Source organism: Mus musculus, chromosome 1 (assembly GCF_000001635.26).
Source record: "Mus musculus strain C57BL/6J chromosome 1, GRCm38.p6 C57BL/6J".
In the NCBI taxonomy this organism is placed as follows: domain Eukaryota; kingdom Metazoa; phylum Chordata; class Mammalia; order Rodentia; family Muridae; genus Mus; species Mus musculus.
The window spans coordinates 90,501,556-90,525,780 of NC_000067.6; the positions used below are offsets into that span (position 1 = coordinate 90,501,556).

Below are 24,225 nucleotides of genomic sequence, written 5' to 3' on the forward strand. Positions count from 1 at the left end.
AAGGAAACCTCAGCACAGAACACCCATGTGTGGGCCCAGCTGAGATGTCTCCATCTTGAAGCCTTGAAGATGTCATTTCTTTTTCTGGGTGCCCCTGGGGATGCTGGGATAGGATTTTCTTTGGAGACTTTTGCTTCAGTCAGGCCTGCAACCTTGACACCTTTTCCCACCTGCAGAAGGGGCTGCACTGTAAGAACCATCACAGTCATTCTCACCCTGTGGGTGCAATCTCATCAGGAGTCAAACCACCCTTTCAAAGAAGTCGCCTAAGACCATTGGTACTGTCAAAACAACCCATGACAGTAGCAAAACTAGTTATGGAGATAACGATGGAAATAATTTTATGGTTGTGGATCACCACCACATAAGGAATTGTATTAAAGGGTCACAGCATTAGGAAGGTTGAGAACCACTGGTCTAGGACCATTGTACTGCCTGGTTTTGTGTGTCAATTTGATACAAGCTGGAGTTATCACAGAGAAAAGAGCCTTCCTTGAGGAAATGCCTCTATGAGATCCAGCTCTAAGGCATTTTCTCAATTAGTGATCAAGGGTTGGAGGGCCTATTGTGGGTGATGCCATCCCTGAGGCTAGTAGTCTTGGGTTCTATAAGAAAGCAAGATGAGCAAGCCAGGGGAAGCAAGCAAGCCAGTAAGGAACATCCCTCCATGGCCTCTGCATCAGTTCCTGCTTTCTGACCTGCTTGAGTTCCAGTCCTGACTTCCTTTGGTGGTGAACAGCAATGAGGAAGTGGAAGCTGAATAAACCCTTTCTTCCACAACTTGCTTCTTGGTCATATTGTGCAGCAATAGCCTTGACTAAGACAGCCATGTTCTGTCTTCCTGTATTATCACATGCACCTCCTCCATTCCCACCAGCATCTGTAGCTTGGGTGGGGCCCCTTCTAGCACACCCCTCACTCTGATGGCCCTTGCCACTTACACAGTCTTTGCCTTCTCATGTCCTCTGTACCCTGGACTGCAGCCCACTCCCTATTGCTTCCTTAGCTCCTTGCCTCCTCCCACTTGTGCCCTAGGCTTCAGTGACACCATTCTTTCCACTTTTAGCCTTTATCATCTCTCAACTACATCACAGTTGGATTGGAAAGCAGGATATCAGGGGAAGAAATCTGTGGGTCCTCTCTGGAACCAACAGAATAACGTGTGAATCTGGACAGCCGTGTGAAAGGATGCCAGGGTGGGCGGGAGGCACACTCCACTTGGGGCATATTCATGTGTCTGCCTTGAGAGCCTAATGTGGTTCAGGCAGCTCATGTTCTGGGGGTTACGTGGCCTAGGGCTAAGTGGATGACTTAGCTGGGTGGCTGCCTCCCTAGGAGGAGACCCAGCCAGAAGTGGCGGGTGTTTACTCTCCAATGGGGTCAACAGATGTTATGCAACATCTACAGCTGGGAGAAGAGATTCCACACCCTGGAAAGTCGTGTGGCCCTATCATCATCAGAGGACAGGGTGAGGCACTTTCCCTCTGCGGTATGTACATGTGACACCGGGCCTTAGGAAGATGGAGATGTGGTCACTGGGTGCTTGAGATCATTTCATTATCAGCCATCCTGTGAGTGAGGATGATGACAGGCCTGCTCCTCCTCTCTGCTCCTGCTAAACACTTTTCCTAAAGACTCTCACCATCGAGAGCCTTGACTCCTGATTCTGCATCCCCACTCTCCTGCTCCCTGGCTCTGCAGATGGGGCCTGTCCTGAATTGGATTCAAAGTTAGTCCAAGGGCAAAGTCCTGAGGACGGGGAGTCAGCCAACTGGCTAAGGGTCTACCTTGTTCAAGTACAAGGAACAGAGGAACAGATCGCCCTTCTGAGGCCAAGGCCCAGCCCTCAGGGATGAGTCACCTCCCTGGGTCTCCTACTGTGCCTGCCATTTATCTGGCCTGGGCCACACTGGGGTTGTGAGGAAACTCTGGGGATAGAACTTGCTAGTCATACCAACTAAAAGGACATTCCAGCCACAGCCCCAAGTCAACAAATGCCAGCACTCTGCTTGCTCACCATGGACAGTGGGCATAGGTCTGTAAAAAAAAAAAATGAGAATCTCACCTATTTAGGCAGGCTCCTGAAGTCAGGCTGGGCTCCTCAAAGAAGGGTGTCCAGATTCGGGGAACACACCTGGAAGCCTGGGTCTTGACGTGCCCCAGCAAACCATGGGATTCCAGCCATTTAAATTGCCTCCATAATCAGATGGTGAGCTGCCACAGCTGGATCACCAGGGGTGTGCAGGCTCAGAGTTCTGGGTGTTACCTCTTTGTTCCCTTAAGTGAACAAGATGGTGAGCCTATGGCTGGGGTGGGGCAGATGCAGGGACTCTGGTTCAGAGCACACTACCCAGGACATATCTGCCTGACACACAGTGCAAGTCAGACTTAGGGGACACACTCTCAGTGGGCTGGCAGCATGTGGAGAAAAATCATGAGCCATCTCAAATTACATAATAAGTACAGGAGCCTTCTGAAAGTACATTATCACCCTAGCTGGGGGGAGGAGGAGGGTAGGACAGGGCTGTGTATGAGCTCAAGGTCAGCCTGAGCTCCGTAGTGAATCCAACAGCATCCCAAGCTTCCAAGTGAGATGTTGGTCTCAAGATATAAGGGTTGGGAATGTGGCTCAAAGGGTAGAATAATTTCCTACATTGAACAAGGTCTTGGATTCAATCCCCAGTACAGAAAAAAAGGGGGGAAGGGGAAGGAGGAAATGGGGAAGAAGAGAGAAAGAAGAAGGTGGGAAGGAGGGAGGAAAGAACTGGGAAAAAGCAACTTTTGTAAGATACTGGTAAAATTCCACCCAAGTTAGTGGAAAGAAAGAGTCACACTTTTTCCACACTTCCTGCATGGAAAGACAGGTCTGGGGAGCCCATTCCAAAAGCACGATAGAGGCATCTGTCTGAGGAGCCAATTAAGCATCCCTTGGTGCTTGGCTGTCTGCATCAGACTCAGAGCTCAGTTTTCCACAGACAACTGCTCCATCATCTAGTTGACAGTGTTAAAAGTTGTAAAGTGCGCCAGGTCCTGGAGCTGATCGGCAGGAAGGAGACTGGAGTCCTGCTGATTAAGCCTGATGCCCTGCTGGCTCACCTCAGAGTCTGTTCCTGATGATTAGGAAGACAGAGTCCTACTCTCTGGGGTGAGTATGGCTGCCATTGACAGCTAGTGGACAGATACCATGTGAGACAGATCCCCATATCTGGCAGACGAGACTCAGACCCAAGTGATAACGGAGGTTTCAGTTGGCAGACGCTCTGCATTTGCAGCGGCTTCCCACATCTGTCAGGATGCTGCTGCTGCTGCTTTGCTGGGCGATCTGAGCAAGGAGTGAGAAGGGTCAACTTGATACAAAGTCATGCAGCTACGATGTGCCCTGAAAGTGTCTTGTAAAATAAACATGTGGATAAGCCCATTTAAACAGGCCTATTATCAAGTGTGAGACTATTGAAAGAGTCTGGAGTGGCCAGAGAGCCCGGGCAGGAGGCCTGGCTGCAAGGCAGAGCTGCCCTGTGGGAGAATGCACCTTCCCTGTCTGGTCTCTGCCCCATGAGACTGTTAACCTTAAAATCATGATTACAGCTATGCCTGTGTGCTGGCTGATTCTCCCTTCCCTTGAGAGTGTTGTCTCATTGTTACTTTCTTGAAATGTGTTTTTTTTGTTGTTGTTGTTTTTAGGACACAGTGTGGGGAGAGGAGAAGCCAGAAGAGGATTACCAGATAGGAAAGAATTTGTGTGCATTTCAATATGAAAGCCTTTGATTGTGCTTTTGATGCAAAACTCCTTTCCATCCTTGCCAGCACACTAGCCAGCCTGGGAAGAGCTCATTGAAGGTTGACAAAAGCCAGGCCTGAGCAGCAAACATCTGCCTCCTGCCCTTTCTCTTCCCCAGATCCATGTGGTGATTCTCCATGAGGACAGGGGACTATGAAGACCCAGAGTCACAAGCAGAGCCAGAAACCTGATCACACCCTTGTCTCCTTTCTCAGTGTGGAGGTTCCTACTGAGCTGGTCTTGGCACTGCCATGGTCATGTTCACCATTGCCCACAAAGGACAAGGCATTTGGCAAAGAAGGGATGCTTCAGGCTGGGCGGCCCTGTTGTGGTTTGAAAGGAAAATATCTTTCACAGGCTTATGTGTTTGAACACCTGGTCCCCAGCTAGTGGTGCTATTTTGGAAGGTTCTAGAATCTTTAGGAAGTGGAGCCTTGCAGAGGATGTGGGCAAACCACTTCCTGTCTGTTCTGTCCTGACTTCTAACACAGCGTGACCATCTACCCCGACCTCCTGATGTCATACTTTCCCTTCCATGATGGTATGTATACTGACTGGTTTTGTGTGTCAACTTGACATAAGCTAGAGTCATCAGAGAGGAAGGAGCCTCAGTTGAGGAAATGTCTCCAAGAGATCCAGCTGTAAGGTATTTTCTCAATTAGTGATCAGTAGGGGAGAGCCCAGTCCACTGTGGGTGGTGCCATCCCTTGGCTGGTGGTCCTGGGTTCTATAAGAAAGCAGGCAGAGCAAGCCAGTAAACAGCACCCTACCATGACTTCTGCATTGGCTCTGGCATCCAGGATCTTGCCCTGTTTGAGTTCCCATCCTGTCCTTCAATAATGAACAACAATGTGGCAGTGTAAGTCAAATAAACACTTCTTTCTCAACTTGCTTTTTGGTCACGGCGTTTTTGTTGCAGCAAGAGAAACCTTAACTAAGACAATATGTATCCCTTAGAACTGTGAGCCCAATAAAGCCTGCTCCCCCTCAGGGGGTGCCTGCCAGGTATTTGGTTATAGCAACAGGAGAAATAGCTAATATAGACTCCATCTCTTCTCAACATTTCCCTTCACAAGGCTTTTCCTTATCCCTACCTTCTGAACCCCCTCTGCAGCAGTGGAGGTAGGTACAAGCCATTTCACTGCAGAACTTTAGGCCTTTTAGCACAAACTCTCTGGATATTATATTGCTGTCTTTCAGGCCAAGGTGGCTTTTCAAGCTCCCAAAACCCCTTCTGGTTTGATTTCACCACCATCTATCATGGAAAACTAAGCTTTTCTTTACATTCCAGGGCCACTGGGGAGGCAGCTGCCTCTACCCAGGGCCTCTGCTCAGCTCCGCCTGCTAGAACATTCATCGCATACCCATCATGACTCCAAGCAGAGCATCCCTGGACTCTGCCCACAAAAGCCAGGCCCCTCCCTAGTGCTGACCTCTGGGCAGCTCCTCCAACCACATCTGTTCTCCATGTTTCCCCACTGTCTGCCTCGTGCCACTCCACCCCACATTAATCACTGCCTCCTCTGGCAAATAAAGCGTTCGGCTGAAATCGCCAATGTCCTCCCCATCATTCCGTCTTAGTCACCAGCTTCACAGATGTCATGGACCTTCCATTTCTCTCCTTTGCGAGCTCAGGTACGTGTGAGCACCCAAGTCCACGATCTGACAGCATGACCGTTGTTCACTGACACCCGCTTGTCCCTGTACACTCTGAAGGTTTCCAAGGTGATCGGTGATTACGACCCTCTGGGCCTACTTCAGCAGCCTGCTTTATGTTATTTTAACAGGACTATTCTTTATGGTATGGATGTGAATGGAAGAACCTGAAAGTTCTGAGGCTGCAGCCTTCCCCCTAGTCAGCAGTTTGAGGATGGTAAAGAGAAACTGTCCTTTTTCTTTTAAACGTATGTGATTGAGAGATTTACTGTTGTGTGAACACAAATATCCACATCCACATGTACATTTTTATGTGCTCCTGTGGTAGAAGTTCATATCTGTGTAGGAATATGTGTTAGTGTATGTGTTGTTGTAGTTTGTGTGTGTGTGTGTGTGTGTGTGTGTGTGTGTGTGTTCTAGATGATGAGGCTATGCAAGGCAGCACAGACTAAACTATGCTGTGGCATCAAGTTAACCAAGAGCTTACCACAGCAGGGCTCATTTCTCATTCACATTGTGTCCCTATGTGGACCTGTATGGTCTCTGTTTCACAGTTGCTCAGGGCTACAGACTGGTAGAGCTTTTGACATCTTATAATGACATTGTCTGGGAATAATGAGAGATCCCTGAAAATAAAGAATTAACCCAACTCCACAGCTCTGCTCAGAATAAAACTGATGCAGAATCTATCCCTCTTGGTATCATGAATACCTCTGCAGCTAAGTCTTGCCTTGGTTGGCGCTTCTCCAAAAGGAGAAAAAACAGCCCCGACCTCAGAACTAGTCAAACCCCTAGAAAGCTCCAGAGGCCTCATTACAACTAAGCCATAGTATTAGTTAACTAGACAATGAGAATGTGCCATTAGAGAGCTGTGGACCCTGAGATGGAGACAATGTGGAGTTTACCTTTCTTCTCTGGGTTGCTCAGTTTTCACAGGCAAGCCTAGGGCCTCACACTACTACCTACCCCTGGCTCCTGCCTCCACTGGGCTCTCCAGGCAAAGGAGGCTGGTGTGGCAAACCCCTCCTTCTCTTCAAGTACAACTCAGAGAGATCCCCAGCTGTTTCCGTCCAATCAAATATCACTCCCTACTCCTCGAAAAGCCAAAGCTGGGGGCTATAGTCCAGATTCTACTAAATATGCAGGGGCCTGAAGAAGCTCAGGTTCCCAGAGACCTAGCATCTCCAAATGTCAAATCTCAAAACTGCTTTGGGTAATGAACCATCTGCATAACACCCAAGCTCACATTCCACATCTGTGTTTCTCCCTGCCATTTCCCTCTGTTCCACTCTCCCATCCTCCCCAGTCTCTTGATCCCAGAATACCTCCTTGCATTTCATTCAGAAAGTAACTGTACTGGCTGGTTTTGTGTGTCAACTTGACACAAGCTGGGGTTATCGCAGAGAAGGGACCCTCAGTTGAGGAAATGCCTCCATGAGATCCAGCTGTAAGGCATTTTCTCAATTAGTGATGGATGAGGGAGGGCCCATTGTGGGCGGTGCCATCCCTGGGCTGGTAGTCCTGGGTTCTATAGGAAAGCAAGCTGAGCAAGCCAGGGGAAGCAAGCCAGTGAGCAGCACCCCTCCGTGGCCTCTGTGTCAGCTCCTGCCTCCAGGTTCCTTCCCTGTGTGAGTTCCAGTTCTGATTTCCTTTGGTGATGAGCAGCAATGTGGAAGTTGTAAGCTGAACAAACCCTTTCCTCCCCAACTTGCTTCTTGGTCATGATCTTTTGTGCAGGAATAGAAATCCTGATAAAGACAACAACCTTTCTGTATTTTGTCCTCTACTGACTCACTAAGGGAACGCTGCTCTCTGGCCTCCGCCCTCTCAGTATTCACACAGAGACGAAGTCCCTCAGAGCTGCCCACTCTGCACCCCTCCCTATGTGTGAGGTGAAGGTGACTTCAGATTCACAGTGATCTATCTTAACCTTAATCAAGGACTCAACATAGGAAGACTCTTGTCTTCCTTGGGACCACCATTTCTTATTCACTTCATCTCTCTGGGTTTCTCCACCCACCAATCACAACAAACTTTTGCAATCCAAAAAGCACTGGGAAGTCAGGTTCTCAGAATGGGGGGGTAGGGTCGGGGAGGGGGAAAGGTCAGTGTGTTTCTTAGAGTCCCACATCTGTGTCTTGGCCTATGTTGCTTCCTAAGGGCATCCTCCCTGGCTTGGTGCTTTGGGGAGAGGCATGAGGTATTGGAGAGTTCCTCTCCCCACACCCTCTAAGCCTTGAGGTTATCTGAGGAATCCTGAGACGATCCTGGGCCCATCTCTTCTTTTCCCTCTGCCTCCTCTTCTCTGAGAAAACAGAAATGTGAAGAATATCAGCACTTCCAGGCTGCTAATCCTGATTAGCCAGGCAACAGACACTGGGGGAGGATGTGTTTAGAGCGTGTCTGGGTTGGAAAGGAGGTCTTCTGAGTTTCATGAGCTGCTTTGTCCCCCTCCAGCTTGCTGATCTTGGTCAGGTCCCCTCGTCTCTCTAGACTTCTGTAATCATTTGGCCAACAAAGATGTTGAATGATTCAATCGCTTCCAGAGTATCTGCATTGCATAACAACCGTTTCTCAGCAAGCTGTTCCTATTCGGAACTGGGGAGTTTTTCGTGACCATTTGGAGTCTTACTGGGATTCCAGAAACTTCCCCTTCTGACCCTGGAGGCAGATTCCACTGTGGTCAGGCCATCCCTCTGCCTTTTGGCCATTGGACAAAATGCTGCAGCATCTGGGTTTTACTGCATTGTTGTTGCTCTGGGCTCGTGTGCACAAACAAGCTTATTGTTTTAGTCTTGGCTTTGGAGTTAGTCAAGAGTTTTAGAAAGGACTAGATGAGAAGGATTGCTGTTCAACACAGCCATATGTGTCCAGGTGTGTCTACCTTCACATCTGCACAGATAACTATGGACCACACCAATGCCTCTTCTGCACAACTTCAGGAGGTTGTGTATCTTACATCTGAGTGGAAGTGGTTTCCAGGGCACCAGCTCCAGGATCTTTGCTCTATACAAGTCTTAAAGAAGCACCCAGAGCCGGGCAGTGGTGGTGCACACCTTTAATCCCAGCACTTGGGAGGCAGAGGCAGGCAGATTTCTGAGTTTGAGGCCAGCCTGGTCTACAGAGTGAGTTCCAGGACAGCCAGGGCTACACAGAGAAACCCTGTCTCGGGGAGGGAAAAAAAAGCACTCAGAGGTGTTGGCATAGTCTCTTTTCAATAACACAAGAACTTTGAAAGAGATAAGCTTCCCACCCCCTGGGAGTCAGCAGAACAGGAGGTGTGAAGTGAGCTCTTGGAAGCAGGAACTTGACATCCGGAGCCCCAGGAAGAAAGGGGAAAGTTTAGGTCCAGTTTTTTTTGTTTGTTTGGTTGGGGTTTGCTTGTTTGTTTGTTTGTTGTTGTTTTTGTTTGTTTTGTTTTGTTTTTTATGTGGAAGCATGTTGGAGAGATTTCTCCATTGGCAAACTGTCCCAGCTCCTGCTCTGGGGAGAGGCTGGTTACCTCTTTCCTCTCTTAGAGTTTTACTGCTGTGAACAGACACCATGACCAAGACAATTCTTATAAAAGACAACATTTAATTAGGGCTGGCTTACAGGTTCAGAGATTGTGTCATCAAGACACAAACATGGCAGCATCCAGGTAGGCATGGTACAGGAAGATCTGAGAGTTCTACATCTTTATCTGAAGGCTGCTAGCAGAATACTGACTTCCAGGTAGCTAGGATGAGGGTCTTAAAGCCCACACCCACAGTGCCACACCCACTCCAACAGGACCATACCTTCTAATAATGCCACTCCCTAGGCTGTGAATATACAAACCATAACACTTTCAACAGTAGATGGTTCTGGAGCCCAGAGATCAGATCTAGAGAAAACCACTCTGCAGATTTCATCACAATGCCAGAGAAGCCTTGGGAGAAGGGAGTTAGCGCAGCACTGAGGACAGGGGAGGGGGGGATGGGAAGGTAGGTAATATCACTGGACTGTTTGTTCTTCTTGTATATGAAATTACTAAATAACATCACTTACAGGGAAACTTCCCTGGTAGAGATGTAGAACAGAGCATCCAAGACAACAGCATCCAAGACAACAGCACTACCAACTGTGGGGTCACATGTCCTTCTACAGTGTCCTCTGTTAATTTCACCTGCACAGAAAGTCTCCGCTCAAATCTGTACAGGAACCATGCTGACAGAACCCAGAGGACACAGAAAAGTTGATTCCCTGTGATGTCCAAGGCTGCACCTGAAACTCACCAGCTGGTCTTTGCCACTTTGAGCTGCCATTTAGGAAACCATCATTCCTGATGCAACTACACTACACAGAAGCCTGAGAAAGCAGTGAGCAAGCAGACCTCTGTGTAGAACCCAGGCCTCTAGCTCAGCCCAGGCCCGTGCTGCCCAGAGCCAGTGATGAGCATCATCCACCAACAGAAGAGAAGCACAGCCCCTCAGGGTCAAGATCCACAACGCAGTGACTGTGCAAATTCACTCATTTCATGCTGGCTGCCACTCAGCCAAAGATAAACCAAGGTTTGCAGAATACATTTTAGAATTAAAGACTTTTAATCCCACAAGATGAGTGTCTTTTACTACCTACATTCTTCCAGATGTTAATACTATCATGAAATTCCTAAACCAAATATTCTGGAAACATCAAAGGATGCATGAATTTATTCTATTCTACATTTAAACTATATAAATGTATGTTTAGTTCCCACTCTCATGGAGATGAAACTCTAGCTGTGTACACACAGAAACACACACACACACACACACACACACACACACACACACAGAAACACACCACTGAATATTTACAAACTACATGATAGAGTAGAGGCTAGCCTCGTAGGTCCAATTTCTCTTTGATTCTGAAATTCTGGGCCAGAGGTTTAGTAAATATGGGCAGAGACCAAGGAAAAGCCTTGTAGAGTTCACTAGTTTCAAAGAACAAAAAATTTGACGTAATTTTTCTAATACAAGTTAAAATTTTAAGATTTTAATATGTGTACATGTTTGTGTATAGGGGTATGCATTTGAGTTCCAAGAGAAGGTATTCGAGCCCCTGGAGCTGGAGTTACAGGTAGTTGACAGCCACCCAAACTGGGTGGTGGGAACTGAACTCACACCTTCTGCAAGAGAAGGGCACACTCTCAATTGCCCTGTCATCTTTCCAGCCCCTTTCTGCCGTAAGTTCTTCCTTGTGTGGTTGAGGACACCCTGGCCACCTGCTATGTGCTGTTGGAGACCACAGCATCCCTTCTGACTCCTTTGTTCTAAGGTTATCAAATAGGTGTTCCATCTATTACAAACATGGTAACTGTGGTAGTCTGAATAGGAATGGCCACCATAGACTCATGTGTTTGAATGCTGGGCCATAAGGAGTGGCACTATGAGGAGGTGTGACCTTGTTGGAGGCAGGTGTCACTGTGAGGTAGGCTTTGAGGTCTCCAATGTTCAAGCTATGCCCAGTGTGGTACACAGTCTCCTTCTGCTGCCTGTGGATCAAGTTGTAGAGCTCTCAGTTCCTATTCCAGCACATGTCTGCCTAGATGCTGCCATGTTTCCCACCATAATGATGGTAACTTTAATTTTTTTCAAATATTATTTTTAATGGTGGTTCTTAAACATTTTAACCTCCCTTGTAGCCCACCACCCACCAGAGGTAGTAGAAAAGAAAGGATGGGGGAGGGAGAAGTGGACCAGTTTAGAAAGGTTCTTTGGAGCAACTCCTGTTTGTGTTGTCCAGAAATAGGCAGTTCAGTTCACAGGTTAACAGGCAGCTGCAGCTCCATCCACTCAAAAACATTTCACAAATACACCAGCAGTCCAGTTCAGTAGATTCAGGTTAATAACAGCAGTGACATGACCTAGCAAAGACAGCCATGCCTCAGCCTATGCAGGAGGGACCAGCAGGAACACCAGAAGTTCTTGGCTGTGCCTCTCTCAGTGAAGACCTGAGACCCGCAAATGCTGCCCTAGTAAGCAAGCTCTGTCTTTGTCATTCTGTGGAGTCCTATTTATAATCTCCAAGCATCATGTATCCTCCATGGGTCTTGTCTCAACACATGCAAATCCAATCAGCCCGAGTCCGAGGAGTCCCGACAAATGGAGCTCAACTATGCAATGTAAGGTGGACGAATACATGTGTGTTGTTAGCAAAGAGTCCTTCATCATGTGTCCTTTCATGTGTTTGCTCTAGCAGAGCATCCTCTCTCCTGTGTCTGCTTCAGTGAAATGTTCCTTCACCAGTCTGCCTTAGTCTTTCACCTTAAGGAAAGTGTCCACTTAAGGAAAACACTCCTTCATGTGTTTGCCCCAGCAAAACACCATCCAACACAACTGACTCTTCAAAGAACCCTAAGGTTTCCACTTCGATGATAACAGACTAAACCTCTGCAACTGTATGCCAGCCCCAGTTAAATGTTTTCTTTTATAATAGTTGCCATGCTCCTGGTGTCTGTTCATAGCAATAAAACCCATACTAAAATCGTAACCTTTCCAGAATAGAAGAAAGGAAAGCAAGGGGCAAGAAACAAAAGGAGGGGCTGGAGAAATGGCTCAGAGGTTAAGAGCACTAGCTGTTCCTCCAGAGGACCAGGTTTCAATTCTCAGCATCACATGGCGGGTCACAGCTGTTTGAAACTTCAGGACTAGGGGATCTGATACTTTCTCTTGGTCTCTGTTGGTGCCAGCCACACAAACAGTGTGCAGACAGAATTACACAGTTCAGTTCACAGATTAGCAGGCACACACACATACAGAGAGAGAGAGAGAGAGAGAGAGAGAGAGAGAGAGAGAGAGAGAGAGAGAGAGAGCACAAAGGAAATACTAGCTGTAGTACTCTAATAGAGTGCCTTATAAATCTTCTTAGCCAGCTTTATACTGTGATCTTACTGTGGGCTACAAAGGATCCCACACACATTCCAATGAGGTTTCTGTGGGTAAGAGAGAGTCTTACAAAGGTGTTTGAGCAAGAAAGAGGGGCGTGTGTTTTGAGTCCATTTAACTTCGTTCACTGTAGTCATTGTTAGTTGGCTAAAAATACCTGTAAATAAAATATATATGTGGTGTCAGAGGGAGTAGGAGTACCTTCTTCCTCTTACACAAGTAAAGAGGGCAGAGAGAGAGAATGCACATCCATAGTTGCACACAGCCTCACCACATGCACACTCACCTTAGACCTCCACACATACACGGCACTACATACATAGACATACCATTTGTGTCTGCCCCCCAAACTCGCATATACATAAAGTTGCTATTTAATGCTGGCCATGGGTATTTGCTGCTGGCTCTCTGACTTAGTTCGCTCAGTCTCCAACTCAGTTAAATGTGACTTCTTCTCTATTGAGGGCAGAGAGCCAAAAGTCATGCTACTTTCCCAGATCTTCTTACAGCTCAGATCCTGGCTATGATTTAATATGTGCCAATCAGAAGCTCCATTCAAGACTCTCATTCAGTGCCGAGTTCAGTGGAGAGACGGCAGGAGGAGGCTCTGCAGGCAGCAGAGAGTCTGACCGCTTCCCGGTGACATCAATGGTGACAACAATGGTGGCAGAGATGTGTCTGGGGGTTCACCTACAGTCCTTCCCTTCAGTTCCCCCAGAGGGTCTGTCATCTGTTGTAGTGAAGCAAGAATCTCCTTTTCTGGAGACCTGACACAATGGCTCTGCTTACTGTCACCTGGTTTAACCGGTCACCTCCATCCATCACAGCCTCTCCTGGTTGCTGTATGCTTGATCTTGAGCTAGAAAGTGAGATCTCCAAGATTTGACTTCTCTTCTGTGAGGTAGGTGTGGTGGTTTGAATAGGTATGAGCCCCACCCCCCCCCATAAACCCATATGTTTGAATCCTTGGTCCATAGGGAGTGGCACTATAAAGAGGTGTGACCTTGTTGGAATAGGCATGACTTTGTTGAAGGAGATGTGTCACTGGGGGGGTGGGCTTTGAGGTCTCAGAAGTTCAAGCCAGTTCTCTGCCTGCTGCCTGCAGATTAGATATAGATATAGATATAGATATAGATATAGATATAGATATAGATATAGATATAGATATAGATATAGATTATAGATATAGATATAGATATAGATATAGATATAGATATAGATATAGATATAGATTACTCAACTCTTTCTTCAGCACCATGTCTGCCTGCACACTACCATGCTCCCCGCCACGATGATAATGGACTAAACTTCTGAAACTCTAAGCCAGCCCCAATTAAGTGTTTTCTTTTATAAGAGTTGCCAAGCTCCAGGAGCTAGACGCCCCTATAGGATTGTGTAGCAAAAGTACAGCTTGATCTTCATGTGGGTCCCCTAACAAGTGAAGCAGGAACTGTCTCGGTCTCTATTCCCTGACATTGGATTCCCTTCCCTCCTACTTGGACTGCCTGGTTGGGCCTCAATGGAAAAGGATGTGCTGGTGGGGTGGTAGCCAAGGGGGACTCCCCTTCTTTGAGGAGAAGGGGAGAGGGTCATGGGGGAGGGACTTGTAAGGAGGGTAGGGCTGGGAAGAGAGGAGGGCTGTGATCAGAGTGTAAAATAAATTAACAATAATAATGATAACAACAACAACAACAACAATAATAAAGAGTTGCTATGCTCATGGCAACTTTGCAGCAATAAAACCCAAACTAAGACAGAAGGGGCAGGGTCTGGATAGAGAGTGACATTGCCCAGTGTGTACATGATGTCTGGCTCAGAGGAGCTGCTCACTTTAAGGCCTACAGCAACCTTACTCAAATCTCATGGAAAGGTCAGTGGAGGTGGATGCTAAGCAGGAGTAGTTGGGAGGAGATGTCCTGGGTGAGAAGCCAGCCTAGACTTCTCATGGTCACTGAGAAGATAGCTCCCTTGATATAATAACAAAGCTCTGTTCTCCTGTGGACTTCAGGTTTATTTGCATTTCCTCTGACCTCTGACCAGGTGACATGTTTTAGAGCAGACCTCTGCGCCTGACAGGCTATGTCTTTGCTTCGTCCTCTGAAGGACCCACAGAGCAAACGGAATGCCAGTGAGACTGTGAAATTGATCTGCTTCAGTGATCCATCTTAGGGTGTACAGAGCACCTGAGCCTGTCCATCAAAGCTCTGGCCTCACTGCTCCTGGATTCTCTGTCTGTCTTAATCCCAGTTGTCATCCATGGACAAAGGATGCTTTCGTCTCTGACTCCCAATGTCTGTGGAGCCAGTGTTCTGAATACTGCAGCAACAGGGGCTGGTGTCTCTCAGGAAGGAGATACTGCATGAGGCAAGGCACAGTGAATGAAATCACCCATGAGGTAAATGGTCTATGTATCAATTTCCAGCATCCACAGAAGACAAGATGCTGTAATTAATGAAATCTGTTAGTCCAGGTCCTGAGGCCAGTGTTGCGGAGGGCATTTGGGATATCTTGTTGCATGTGGGGAAAGCAGGAACAGGGGAGTGCCTTGCAGAAGTGCTGACCTTCGACTGGAGCATCCCAGGGGTGCATGCACACATGTGTGTGAGAAAGTGTGTGGCTAGGCATATGTGGAAGGCAGAGAAAGATGTCAGGGTGTCATGTTCTGTTCCTCTCTACACAGGGTCACACACATGACTCTGTTGTTCACGGTGTGGCTCACTAACCTAGCCAAAATGGAGAAGAAAATGCTACAGGAATGTCTTTGTGCTACCTGGGCTTCCTCCCAGCTGAAGGCCAGGCCCTTAGCAGGAGTAAGGAGACACCAGCAATGTGTGGGAGCTCAGACCATTTGTACCACACTTGCTAGGACCTGAGAACTGGAGCTTGCTACAGGCAGAGTCCAGAGATGGGAGAGCAGAGAACCACCGAGAACAAGATAGGCAGGAGCATCCATCACAGGGCACGAGAGTGATCAGAGGCACAAGGCAACAAAAATTGGATGGATCATGTTGCTTTTTATTGATGGGTGCTAAGCACACAGAAATATATATTTATAAATATATATTATATATTTCTATGCATATATGTATATGCATAGAAATATATAATAATAGTCATAGAGTGTTTGATGAACACCAATAGACTGAGCATGCTCAAATATCAGTATTGAAACCCAAGAAACAAGATTCACAGAGCCCTGCTTTAGTCTGTCCCAGCACTTCCCCCACAGTCCAGAACATCTTATAACACTGACAAGAATTTCAGAATTTTTTTAGAGAAAACTTTTTTTTAAAAAAGTTATTTATTTTTAAATTGAGTGAATGGCTTTCACTACTTCTTTTGTTCAATACCACATTTGTGGTGTAGCTTATGTACTGCTAGGTACTATAACCAACTGTTATGTTTGCTTTCTCCATGTTAAGATCCGGGGTCAGTGAGATGGCTCAGCAGGTAAAGGTGCTTGCTGCCAAATGTGACAATCTGAGTTCAATCCCCAGGACCTACCCACATGATAGAAGGAGAGAACCAATCCTTGAATGTTGCCCTCTGGCCTCTTCATGTATGCCATGGTGCAGAGAAAGAAGGAGAGTGAGAGAGAATACAAAGTCAATAAAATATGGAAATATGGAAAAGTTTCACTCAATGGTAGTATACTTGCCTAGATAATACAAGGCCTGGACTGCACCCCCCACACACACACACACCCCTGAAATCAAATCAGGAATTCTGTGGAATGCTGTTACATCTGTTTGACTCAGTGACATGTTTGAAAGGACTGCCCTTCCCACACTGTTGGGCAGTGTGCCAGTCTTCACAAGTGGGAAAGCATGTGCTCAGGTGGGTTCTGAACTGGCCTGCCCACAGCACGCAAGCCCTTTTCCTTAGTGTGGATTCTTAATGGGCCATGATAGATAGTCGTGCACGAGGTTCAGCCCGCTTCCTCTGCACTGAGGTAGCCATGTTTTCCTTGACCTTTGGGATTTCAACTTTCAGAAGCAGCTTGTCAAACACTGCAAACACACTGTCAGGTTTCGATGAGGGTTCCTTTGAGTCTGTAGATCTCCCTGAGCAGCACTGCCATCCTGGCAGGATTGGGTTTTCTATCAAAAACACCACCGTGTCATCTCTCATCTTAGGTATAACTGAAATCTTAAAACAAAGATCTGATTTCTTGTAGCACATAGACATGCCTGCCCAAGCCCATTTATCATAGTGAAAAAGATTGTAACGTCCATTATTTTGGGTATTTCTCATTCAGAAGAGGAGATGCGTGCTCCAGAACTCCCACTGGCTATTAGCTGTGGTTGCCATGGCTGCCGCTGATATCATCACCATTGACAAGGACGTCACATCATCGTTATGGCTTCCACTCTGTTGCTGTTTGGATTTTCTTCATCCAGATGATGGGGTTTGTGATCTCCTCCGAAGACTTTTGAAGAATAGGGTAAGGGAAGTTTGTGAGCAATGTTCATCAATTAGGACCCCATCAAGGAAGTGCAGGGTCACTCTCATCTCTCACATCCCAGACTCCTTTCGGGAAAACAAGCAAGAATGATTTGGATAGAGATGTGAAGATAGAGATATGGAAAAGTGCTCATCCCCAGGACAACACCCCTCCTAAGCCCCCATCGCTTCACTGTCCCCAGGACACACAACTCTGCCATTAACCTCATGTGCGGATGAAGAAAACAGAGCCCAGGGTTGTGAATCCTAGCCCCAAGTAGACTCATCTCTCTGCCACTTGGGCATGCTTTAAATCTTCACATTCAAACTGCCACTTTGCACGTTGTGGAAACCATCCCAGCAGCCCTGGGCCTGTGGGGAAAGGCTCTGGCCACAGAGGTAAGAGGGCTTCCTCTGGCTTGCAGTTTGCTCTGCTTCCACCTGGCTCCCTGCTGTAAGCCAATCAGCTAGCCTCTAAACTCAGCTCCCAGGGTGCTCTTCAGACGCACAAATTCCAGCAGTAAATAGCAAAACTGTTAGACCAGATTAAATTTGCCAAAGTGACTTCGGCCTAGCTGAGAAAAATGGACCCCCCTTGAAATGATGCTTTGTCAGCCAAGAGTAACAAAAGCCTGGCTAGAAACCCTTTTGGTTAATTATTCAACAAGCTGAACACATGCTAGGGGGACTTGGCTGAGGCCTTGCGCCCACAGAGGGTGGAGGAGATGTGAACCCCGTTTAATTTATTTTTCATTCCTGTCCTCTGCCTTTCTTTGCTAACAAAATGGTCCCGCGGGGGGAATTCCCTGGTTTTGACATTGGGAATCTGCGGGACCTGCCTGGAAGGTGACTAATGGTGAGCCGAAGAGTGTGGTCAGAGAGAGGAAAGGGAGTGGGACAGAAGGGAGATAAAGGAGGAATTATGGGAATGGGGATGAAGGGGAGGGGCCGCAAACATGGGAGGCAACCTCGTCTTCGCTTCCACTGCGTTTTTCTTGCCACAGGAAAAGGCAAGTGTGTGCTGTAAAAGACTTCTTGTTTTGGGGAGGAATTGATTCTTTGAAGAACAAAACCGCCGGTGCGACACTGGCTGAGGGTGACACACCCACTCTGTTTTTCTAGAAGGTTCTATGGCATCCCAGGAGGAATGCAAACACACCCAAACAAACATACCCACACCCTCTTCTATTTTACCCTTTGTATCTATCTTTGCTTTTGAAGAAGCCTGGTAAGTATGTCTCTTTATTCTGGAGAAAAGTGTCTGGTGGGAGATTTCTTTGCCGCTTTCTATGGACACCTGGGCCACACCCCTTAGGCCTCCTCTGTCAGCATCTGCTGGTTTAGCACTGCTCTGGGCTTTGTGTTTAGAGTGGTTCAGGCTTGGCCTTTGTGTAATCTCCACCCCCCCACCCCCACCCCAGCCCTCAGGCAGAAAGCCCATCTCACACTGGGGGTGGGGGCTGGGGGTGGGAGTTCCAGGCAGGCCACTGCTTGCTCTGCACACACCTTTATGTTCTCTCTCTCTCCTTTCCCCCTCCTCACCTCCCTCCCTCCCTCCTTCCCTCCCTCCCTCCCTCTTCTCTCTCTATCTCTTTCCAAGACTTCTTCCAAGTCTTTCTTGTGAAGAAATGCTTCTTCAGTCTGAATTTAAGGCATTTTACGACACAGTGGGCCTTTCTCCTAAATGTTACAGCATTGACTTGTCAGGAGCAGGGCAGGCCCACACACCCCTTGCTCTCTGTTAATCCTCACCCATATGGCATTAATTTAGCACTTTCACGAATCCCCGTTCTACCTCCTTCCACCAGCACTTAACAACATCCCAGTTAGCCCTCCATTCACTTACCACATCTATCCACTGGTAATGTATCCGTCCAGGCTCTTGAATACAAAGTCTGTCAATACTGAGGGATGAGAGTAGGGGTCCTGGGTTCCGAATGCTGTAGGCCTGGCCTGGTATGGTGTAAACTTCATCTCCTGGGGAGGGGAGTGAGAGGCTTAACTGGCTTTCTCTGTGCACAGGCTACCTGACCACTAGGATGAAAGAAGCCACAGGAGCAGCTGCAAAGAACACTCCTCCATCTTAGAGACAAGACAACCAAAGCTAGACAACACACCCTCGCTGTTTATTTCCATCATGGTCCCTACGGAAAGCAGGAGTGGAGGCTGATGAGAGAAAAGATGACTTTCTGTAGTTCGAGGAAGGTGAGAAGTGAGAATTCCCCACCTCCACCCCGGTAAGCTTGCCACTCCCGTGGAAAAGTTTTGCTGGGTCTCTGATCCTGTCCTAGTGGGGGAAGCAGTGTCCTGCTGCAACTCTCTCTCTCTGGAATGAAGTTTAAGAATACCTCAGTAGGCTGGGCGGGAGACCCCATGCACAAGTGGCAGTGCCGGGTCAGGACAGAGCAGGGGCCATCCACAGTGATGGGTCCCAAGAAGACTGACAAGTAAGAAGTGCTCTCATCTCCATACTGCTGAGGCTGCAGAGCTGAGAGGCTAGGTCACTCAATGGACACCGAGTGGCCAGCAGCCTGGCATTCCCCTGCTGTCTCCGCCCCAGACACAGAAATGATACACTTTTCCAAACGCCTGTGTCAAAAGCATCTCATCCTAAAGGGTCCCAAGGATCCTGGGAATACAGAAGCAGACTCTGGGCTGTAAGGAGGCCAAACCTGCTTCGGTGCTCAATTGCTCTGGGCCTTGAGTGGCCCCAAGGCTCTTCCACATAAGAAGCCTGAGTTCCCCAGCCAGAAACTGGTGTTCTATGACCCTGGGCAGTAGCTGGATGCTTAAAGCTTCATCACATGTAACTCACAGGAGGAGCTGGGGTGATGCCTCAGTTGGGATAGTGCTTCCAGGATAATTGTGAGGACCTGCTTTCCTCTGAACCATCCATGGGAAAAGCTGGGCGAGGAGGCAGTTACTTGTAATCCCAGCAGGAGGGAGGCACAGGTAGGAGGCTCCCTAGGACTCTGTGGCCAGCCAGCTTAGCTTCGTTGTTGAAGCGAGCAGGAGTCCCAGTGAGAAGCTCCGGTTCAAAATCCAAGGTAGGGTGTGGCTGACAGATGGTGCCATGGTTAAAAGTGCTGGTTGGGCAAGCTTGAGGACCTGAGCTTGAAAAAAAATGTTGATTGTGGTTACATGTGCTCTTGGAGATAAAGACAGGGGAATTTCTGGGGTTTGTTGACCTCTGGCCTATAGACACACACACACACACACACACACACACACACACACACGTACACATACATACACACACACTCACACAGGCACACACACACCCCAACAAACCAACAAAACCAATATATCCAGCTCCCAAGAAACAACACTCAAGGATGAATTCTGACTTCCACGTACATATGTGTGCACATATCCTTCCCATCCAAACATATATACACAAACATACATATAAATAAATGAATGAAGAAATATAGGAGCCAACCCTTCTGCAAGGAAATGTGTCTTTGGTGTCCACCTGCCAAAGTGTGTTCTAAACCACTGAGCTGCCTACAGGCTCAAGGGTATGACTCAGTTGTCCCATAACACGACAACCTCCATTTTACTCTCTGAGATGCCTTATAACTGAACTTTTGTAAACCCCCATGCTAGAGGTAACAGTGGTGAGTGACAGGCTTGTTCAAGCTGGATTGCCAAACCCTGCCTGTGTCTCTTACTCATGGGATTGTGGTCAGGGTGTCAATAGCCATCCAAAGGGGTAAGGGTCTTTATAATCCACCATAAGGTTCAATACTTCCATCTGCAGAAAAGCCAGGCTCAGGCCTCACCCAAGGAAGGCTTAGAAAGGGCACTTGGGCATTTTATTAAGCAGGTGTGTTTAAACTGGCTCTCCTTAAAAATATGCTTGGGCTTTTCTTTCAATAGAGAAATGTCACCCAGCTTAAAGCAGTGAAGACACACCCGACACCATTCTTTTCAGTTTTGAAAGGACTTTTCGTACAATCAGGTGGTATGTTACACAACCGAACTGCCCGTCACCTCCCTCTGGGTTTCCATGGGTGTTTGTTTCTTTTTAATTCTAGAGATGAGACATCTGTTCTCCACTCTCGCTCTGGGACAGTAGCTCTTCTCCATGACCCAAACTATCCCCAGCTGTGTCCTTTGGAACGGAGAGCATGACCCTCTCTCTGTGTGGAACACTCCGCACCCAGGAGGCATCATTCTGAACTCCATTCAGGATGGAGCCTTCCAGACCTTCATCATCTCAAAACTATGTGCAGGGCAGCAAGACTGTACTCATGACCCAGGGTGACCACGTACTCTCTCCTCCTCAGAACCTGATCTTTGGAGAAGCAGCCATGGTGCACAGAGGAAGGCGATCGCCATGGTGCCCCCAAAGCTCCAGCAGCCATGTGCTAATAATGCAAGAAGCTGAAGGAGATTGAGGGGGAGACTTGGCTCAGAGACTGGAAACAGAAATGATAAGCGAAGTGATGCTTAATTAAAAGCACATTTGTAAAAAGATCAGGCCTGGCCAAAAAAAAAAAAAAAAAAAAAAATGACAACGATAGCTAAACTTTTAAAATCAAGTCACTCTCTCCTGAGATTTCTTCCAGAGCCAGGCTGAATTCAGGACTCTGGGTTTTGTCTTCTAGGAGAGTCTGCAGATCTGGGGAGGAATGGGGGGCAGGCAGTGAGGGGGAGGTAAGCTAAGTGACAAAGTGCTAGCTCCTGGGGCGTCTGCAAAGGGCAGGGCTTCTCCAAGCATGACCCGAGATATGAAAGGCCATGGCAGGAATGAGGCAAAACTCAAACATGCCTCACCTACGTGCCAGCCACAAACCCAGGGCAGACACCGCAAACACACATGAATGGCTTCACAAGGATGGAGGTCCCGAAACAAAAACCTGAACTCCAAATCATGAATGTCCTGGGAAAATGGATCACTCTGTAAAGTGCCTGCCTTGCAAGCACAAGGACATGAGTGTAAACCTCAGAACTCACAAACTCACATACAAAGAAAAAAAAAAAGCCCTAGCCTGTGCTTATATCGATACTTGGATGCAGAGGCAGATGGATCCCTTAGACCCACCAACCAGCTTAGCCGACTCCTAGCTCAACGAGAGACCCTGTCTCAAAAAAAAAAAAAAAAAGAAAGAAAGAAAGAAAGAAAGGTGAATGATATCCAAGGAATGACACCAGAGGTACTCCTATGGATAACACACACAAGAATCTATGCACACACATGCACAGGCATATACTCACACACACATATGCACACACACAGAGACATACATACACACATGCACACATGCACTTGTACGCAGAGAAAAGCAGATTCTCAGGAGTAGTTTGAGGTGCATCTTCATCTTTGGAAAACATTAGTTTAAATCTCAGAAAACAGACCTGCAACTCACAGGAGAAATTACAGGAAGGTGCATTTTTCAACTACAAAACCTTCCAAGAACAAGGCTGTAGAACAGGAGATGGAGATGGCCTCTCTACCCTACTCCCTGGACTCCCAGCCCCTCTCCTGGAATGATTACACAGGGAGACTCAATGGTCACAGGCAGAGCTACCACATTCACATCTGCCTGTGAATGAAGACTGCTTGCAGATGTGTCCACATTGCCGTTCAGGAAATGTTTATTGGTCAGAGGCTAAGAGGACACTTGTCCCTGTGTATATTGCCACTTACTTGCCCCCTCTGTGACAGGAGAGTCCTCTACACGAAGCAGAAGCATCTCAAGTCTACACCACTCTTTGAGAGCCCTACACTTCCCAGTGGATCACTGCTAGCCAAGTATGCGGACAGCGTGCTTGCTGCTGGCGCCAAGAAGCACAATCGAGGGAGGAAGAGCGTATCTTAAATAGAAGTGGTATTTGCAGTTGGTAAAACATAGATTATTTTTGCTCTTAGAGAAATTGATTTCCTAGAAGATGATTAATTATGTCTGCAAAACAGAAAATCCATCAAAGACAAAGTGGTTTTCCTTTCAGAAAACACTAAAAAAAAATTCTCTACCATGTCATTGCATAAATATGATGTGCTATTAATAGGCATCTTGTCTCCTTATACTGGGTTCATTTTCTGGGGAAGTGGGGACTTGCTTTGAGACTAGGGAAATGTTTTGTTCTCTTCTCTGGTTCCTGGGAATCTAAGCAAAAGTTCTGCCTGTACTAACTCTAATGAAGGTCATTGTGTGGGGAAAACAAGGAAAGAGACCCCAACTTGCAGTGTGAAAGGGACTTTTTCAGTGAGTCTGTGCTACCTTCAAGGAAGGTCCAGAATCCCACTACCGTCCAACTAACCCACTTCTTATACCCTCACCCAGCAGGCCCAGGATGCCACCTTGCTCCAGCCATGACTGTGCACTGGCCCCCTCTAGGACTGAGTAAGAAAACCTTTCCAGGGGCAGCCCTGGGAGTGACTTTCATCTGGAGTGCTATAGTTACCTCCTAGCTGGGATTTCTCAATCCATCTCCCTTCCTTTCTAGAAGGTCACTCTAATCAGACAGCCAGAGTGATCCTGTAAAAACCAGTTAGATCACAGGCTGTGTGGCTCAATCCTTGCAAAAGCCTCCCATCTCAACCATAGTTGAAAACAGAGTGCTTAGCCCCACCCTAGTCAGGAACTCCTTTTCTCTCTCTGGCTGCCCCAGCCGGACTGTACTGGCTTTCTGTTTTTAGAACAACCACTGGACCATCATATCCTTGCTGGGTTCTCAAATGGGGACTTTCTCCCGTGAGGGTAGCTTCATACAGGCTCCTCTGTGTTGCAGGATTTTCCCTGTCCAATTACATTAGGGCAGAGGAGGCCCGTGATTGGACAGGGAAAAGGGAGGTGGAGCTAAGAGTTGCAGGGACAGAGAGAGTATCAGAGGAGAGGGAGAGAAGAATGGAGGCTGACATGCTGGTTGTGTGGGGTTTGAATAATTGGGATAAAGATTTTATCATTATCAATTGGCTCTGAAATTATTATATGGGCATCTTGTAAATTGTGATATTATTGATATACTGGTTGGTTAATTAAGCTTTAAATCTTAATTCTACTAGGTAATTTGGTGTTGAGAAGGCTGACTGTGGTATGAGCCCGGTAGGAGCCCTGTGGTCTGGCGTGGCTGGAGAGTTGGAGGGCTAGGAGGAGCACAGGAGTATGGTCCAGCCCCGTAGAGAGTTGGCATGTTCATTTTTTAATATTTCCTACACTTCTGTACTTTTATGAGTCTTCAAGGCAAATGTTACTTTTCCTGCAGAACTTTCCAAAATGCTGATGTTGGAGTTCTAGCAGCTTCTTCACACTTCCTGCACCTGTCTCTGCTTCCGGCTTCCATAACACTCATTACTCCCAATACACCACATAGCTTCCCTTACAGCAAGCCACATTTCTCACAGTGGAGGTACTTCTGTTTAACCCTCTATATAAGCCCTGATTTTTAGTCTGAGCCTGACACATAGTAATATTCAAAGTGCATTTGAATGACTAAATGAATGGT

General features: G+C 47.3%; 2 long non-coding RNA genes across 5 annotated transcripts in view; one reads left to right on the top strand and one right to left on the bottom strand.

Annotated features, from left to right (window-relative positions):
• Gm28722 overlaps nt 1–2,401 on the bottom strand; it is a 50,417-nt gene extending 48,016 nt beyond the window's left edge. The window contains exon 1 of the long non-coding RNA XR_878390.2: nt 2,066–2,401. This is a non-coding gene — a long non-coding RNA (predicted gene 28722). The remainder of the gene's footprint in view (nt 1–2,065) is intronic.
• A 2,769-nt stretch (nt 2,402–5,170) lies between these two features.
• On the top strand, nt 5,171–23,347 carry Gm35048. Of its 4 annotated transcripts, none has more exons than XR_878395.1 (5): nt 12,829–13,228; nt 14,368–14,722; nt 16,586–17,169; nt 18,793–18,975; nt 22,445–23,347. It is a non-coding gene; the product is annotated as a predicted gene, 35048 (long non-coding RNA). The 4 variants fall into 4 exon arrangements; XR_387256.3 differs by lacking the exon at nt 22,445–23,347 and adding an exon at nt 20,811–21,105; XR_878393.1 differs by lacking the exon at nt 22,445–23,347 and having other exon boundaries at nt 16,586–16,771; nt 16,974–17,169; nt 18,793–18,859.
• The last annotated feature ends 878 nt before the right edge of the window (nt 23,348–24,225 follow it).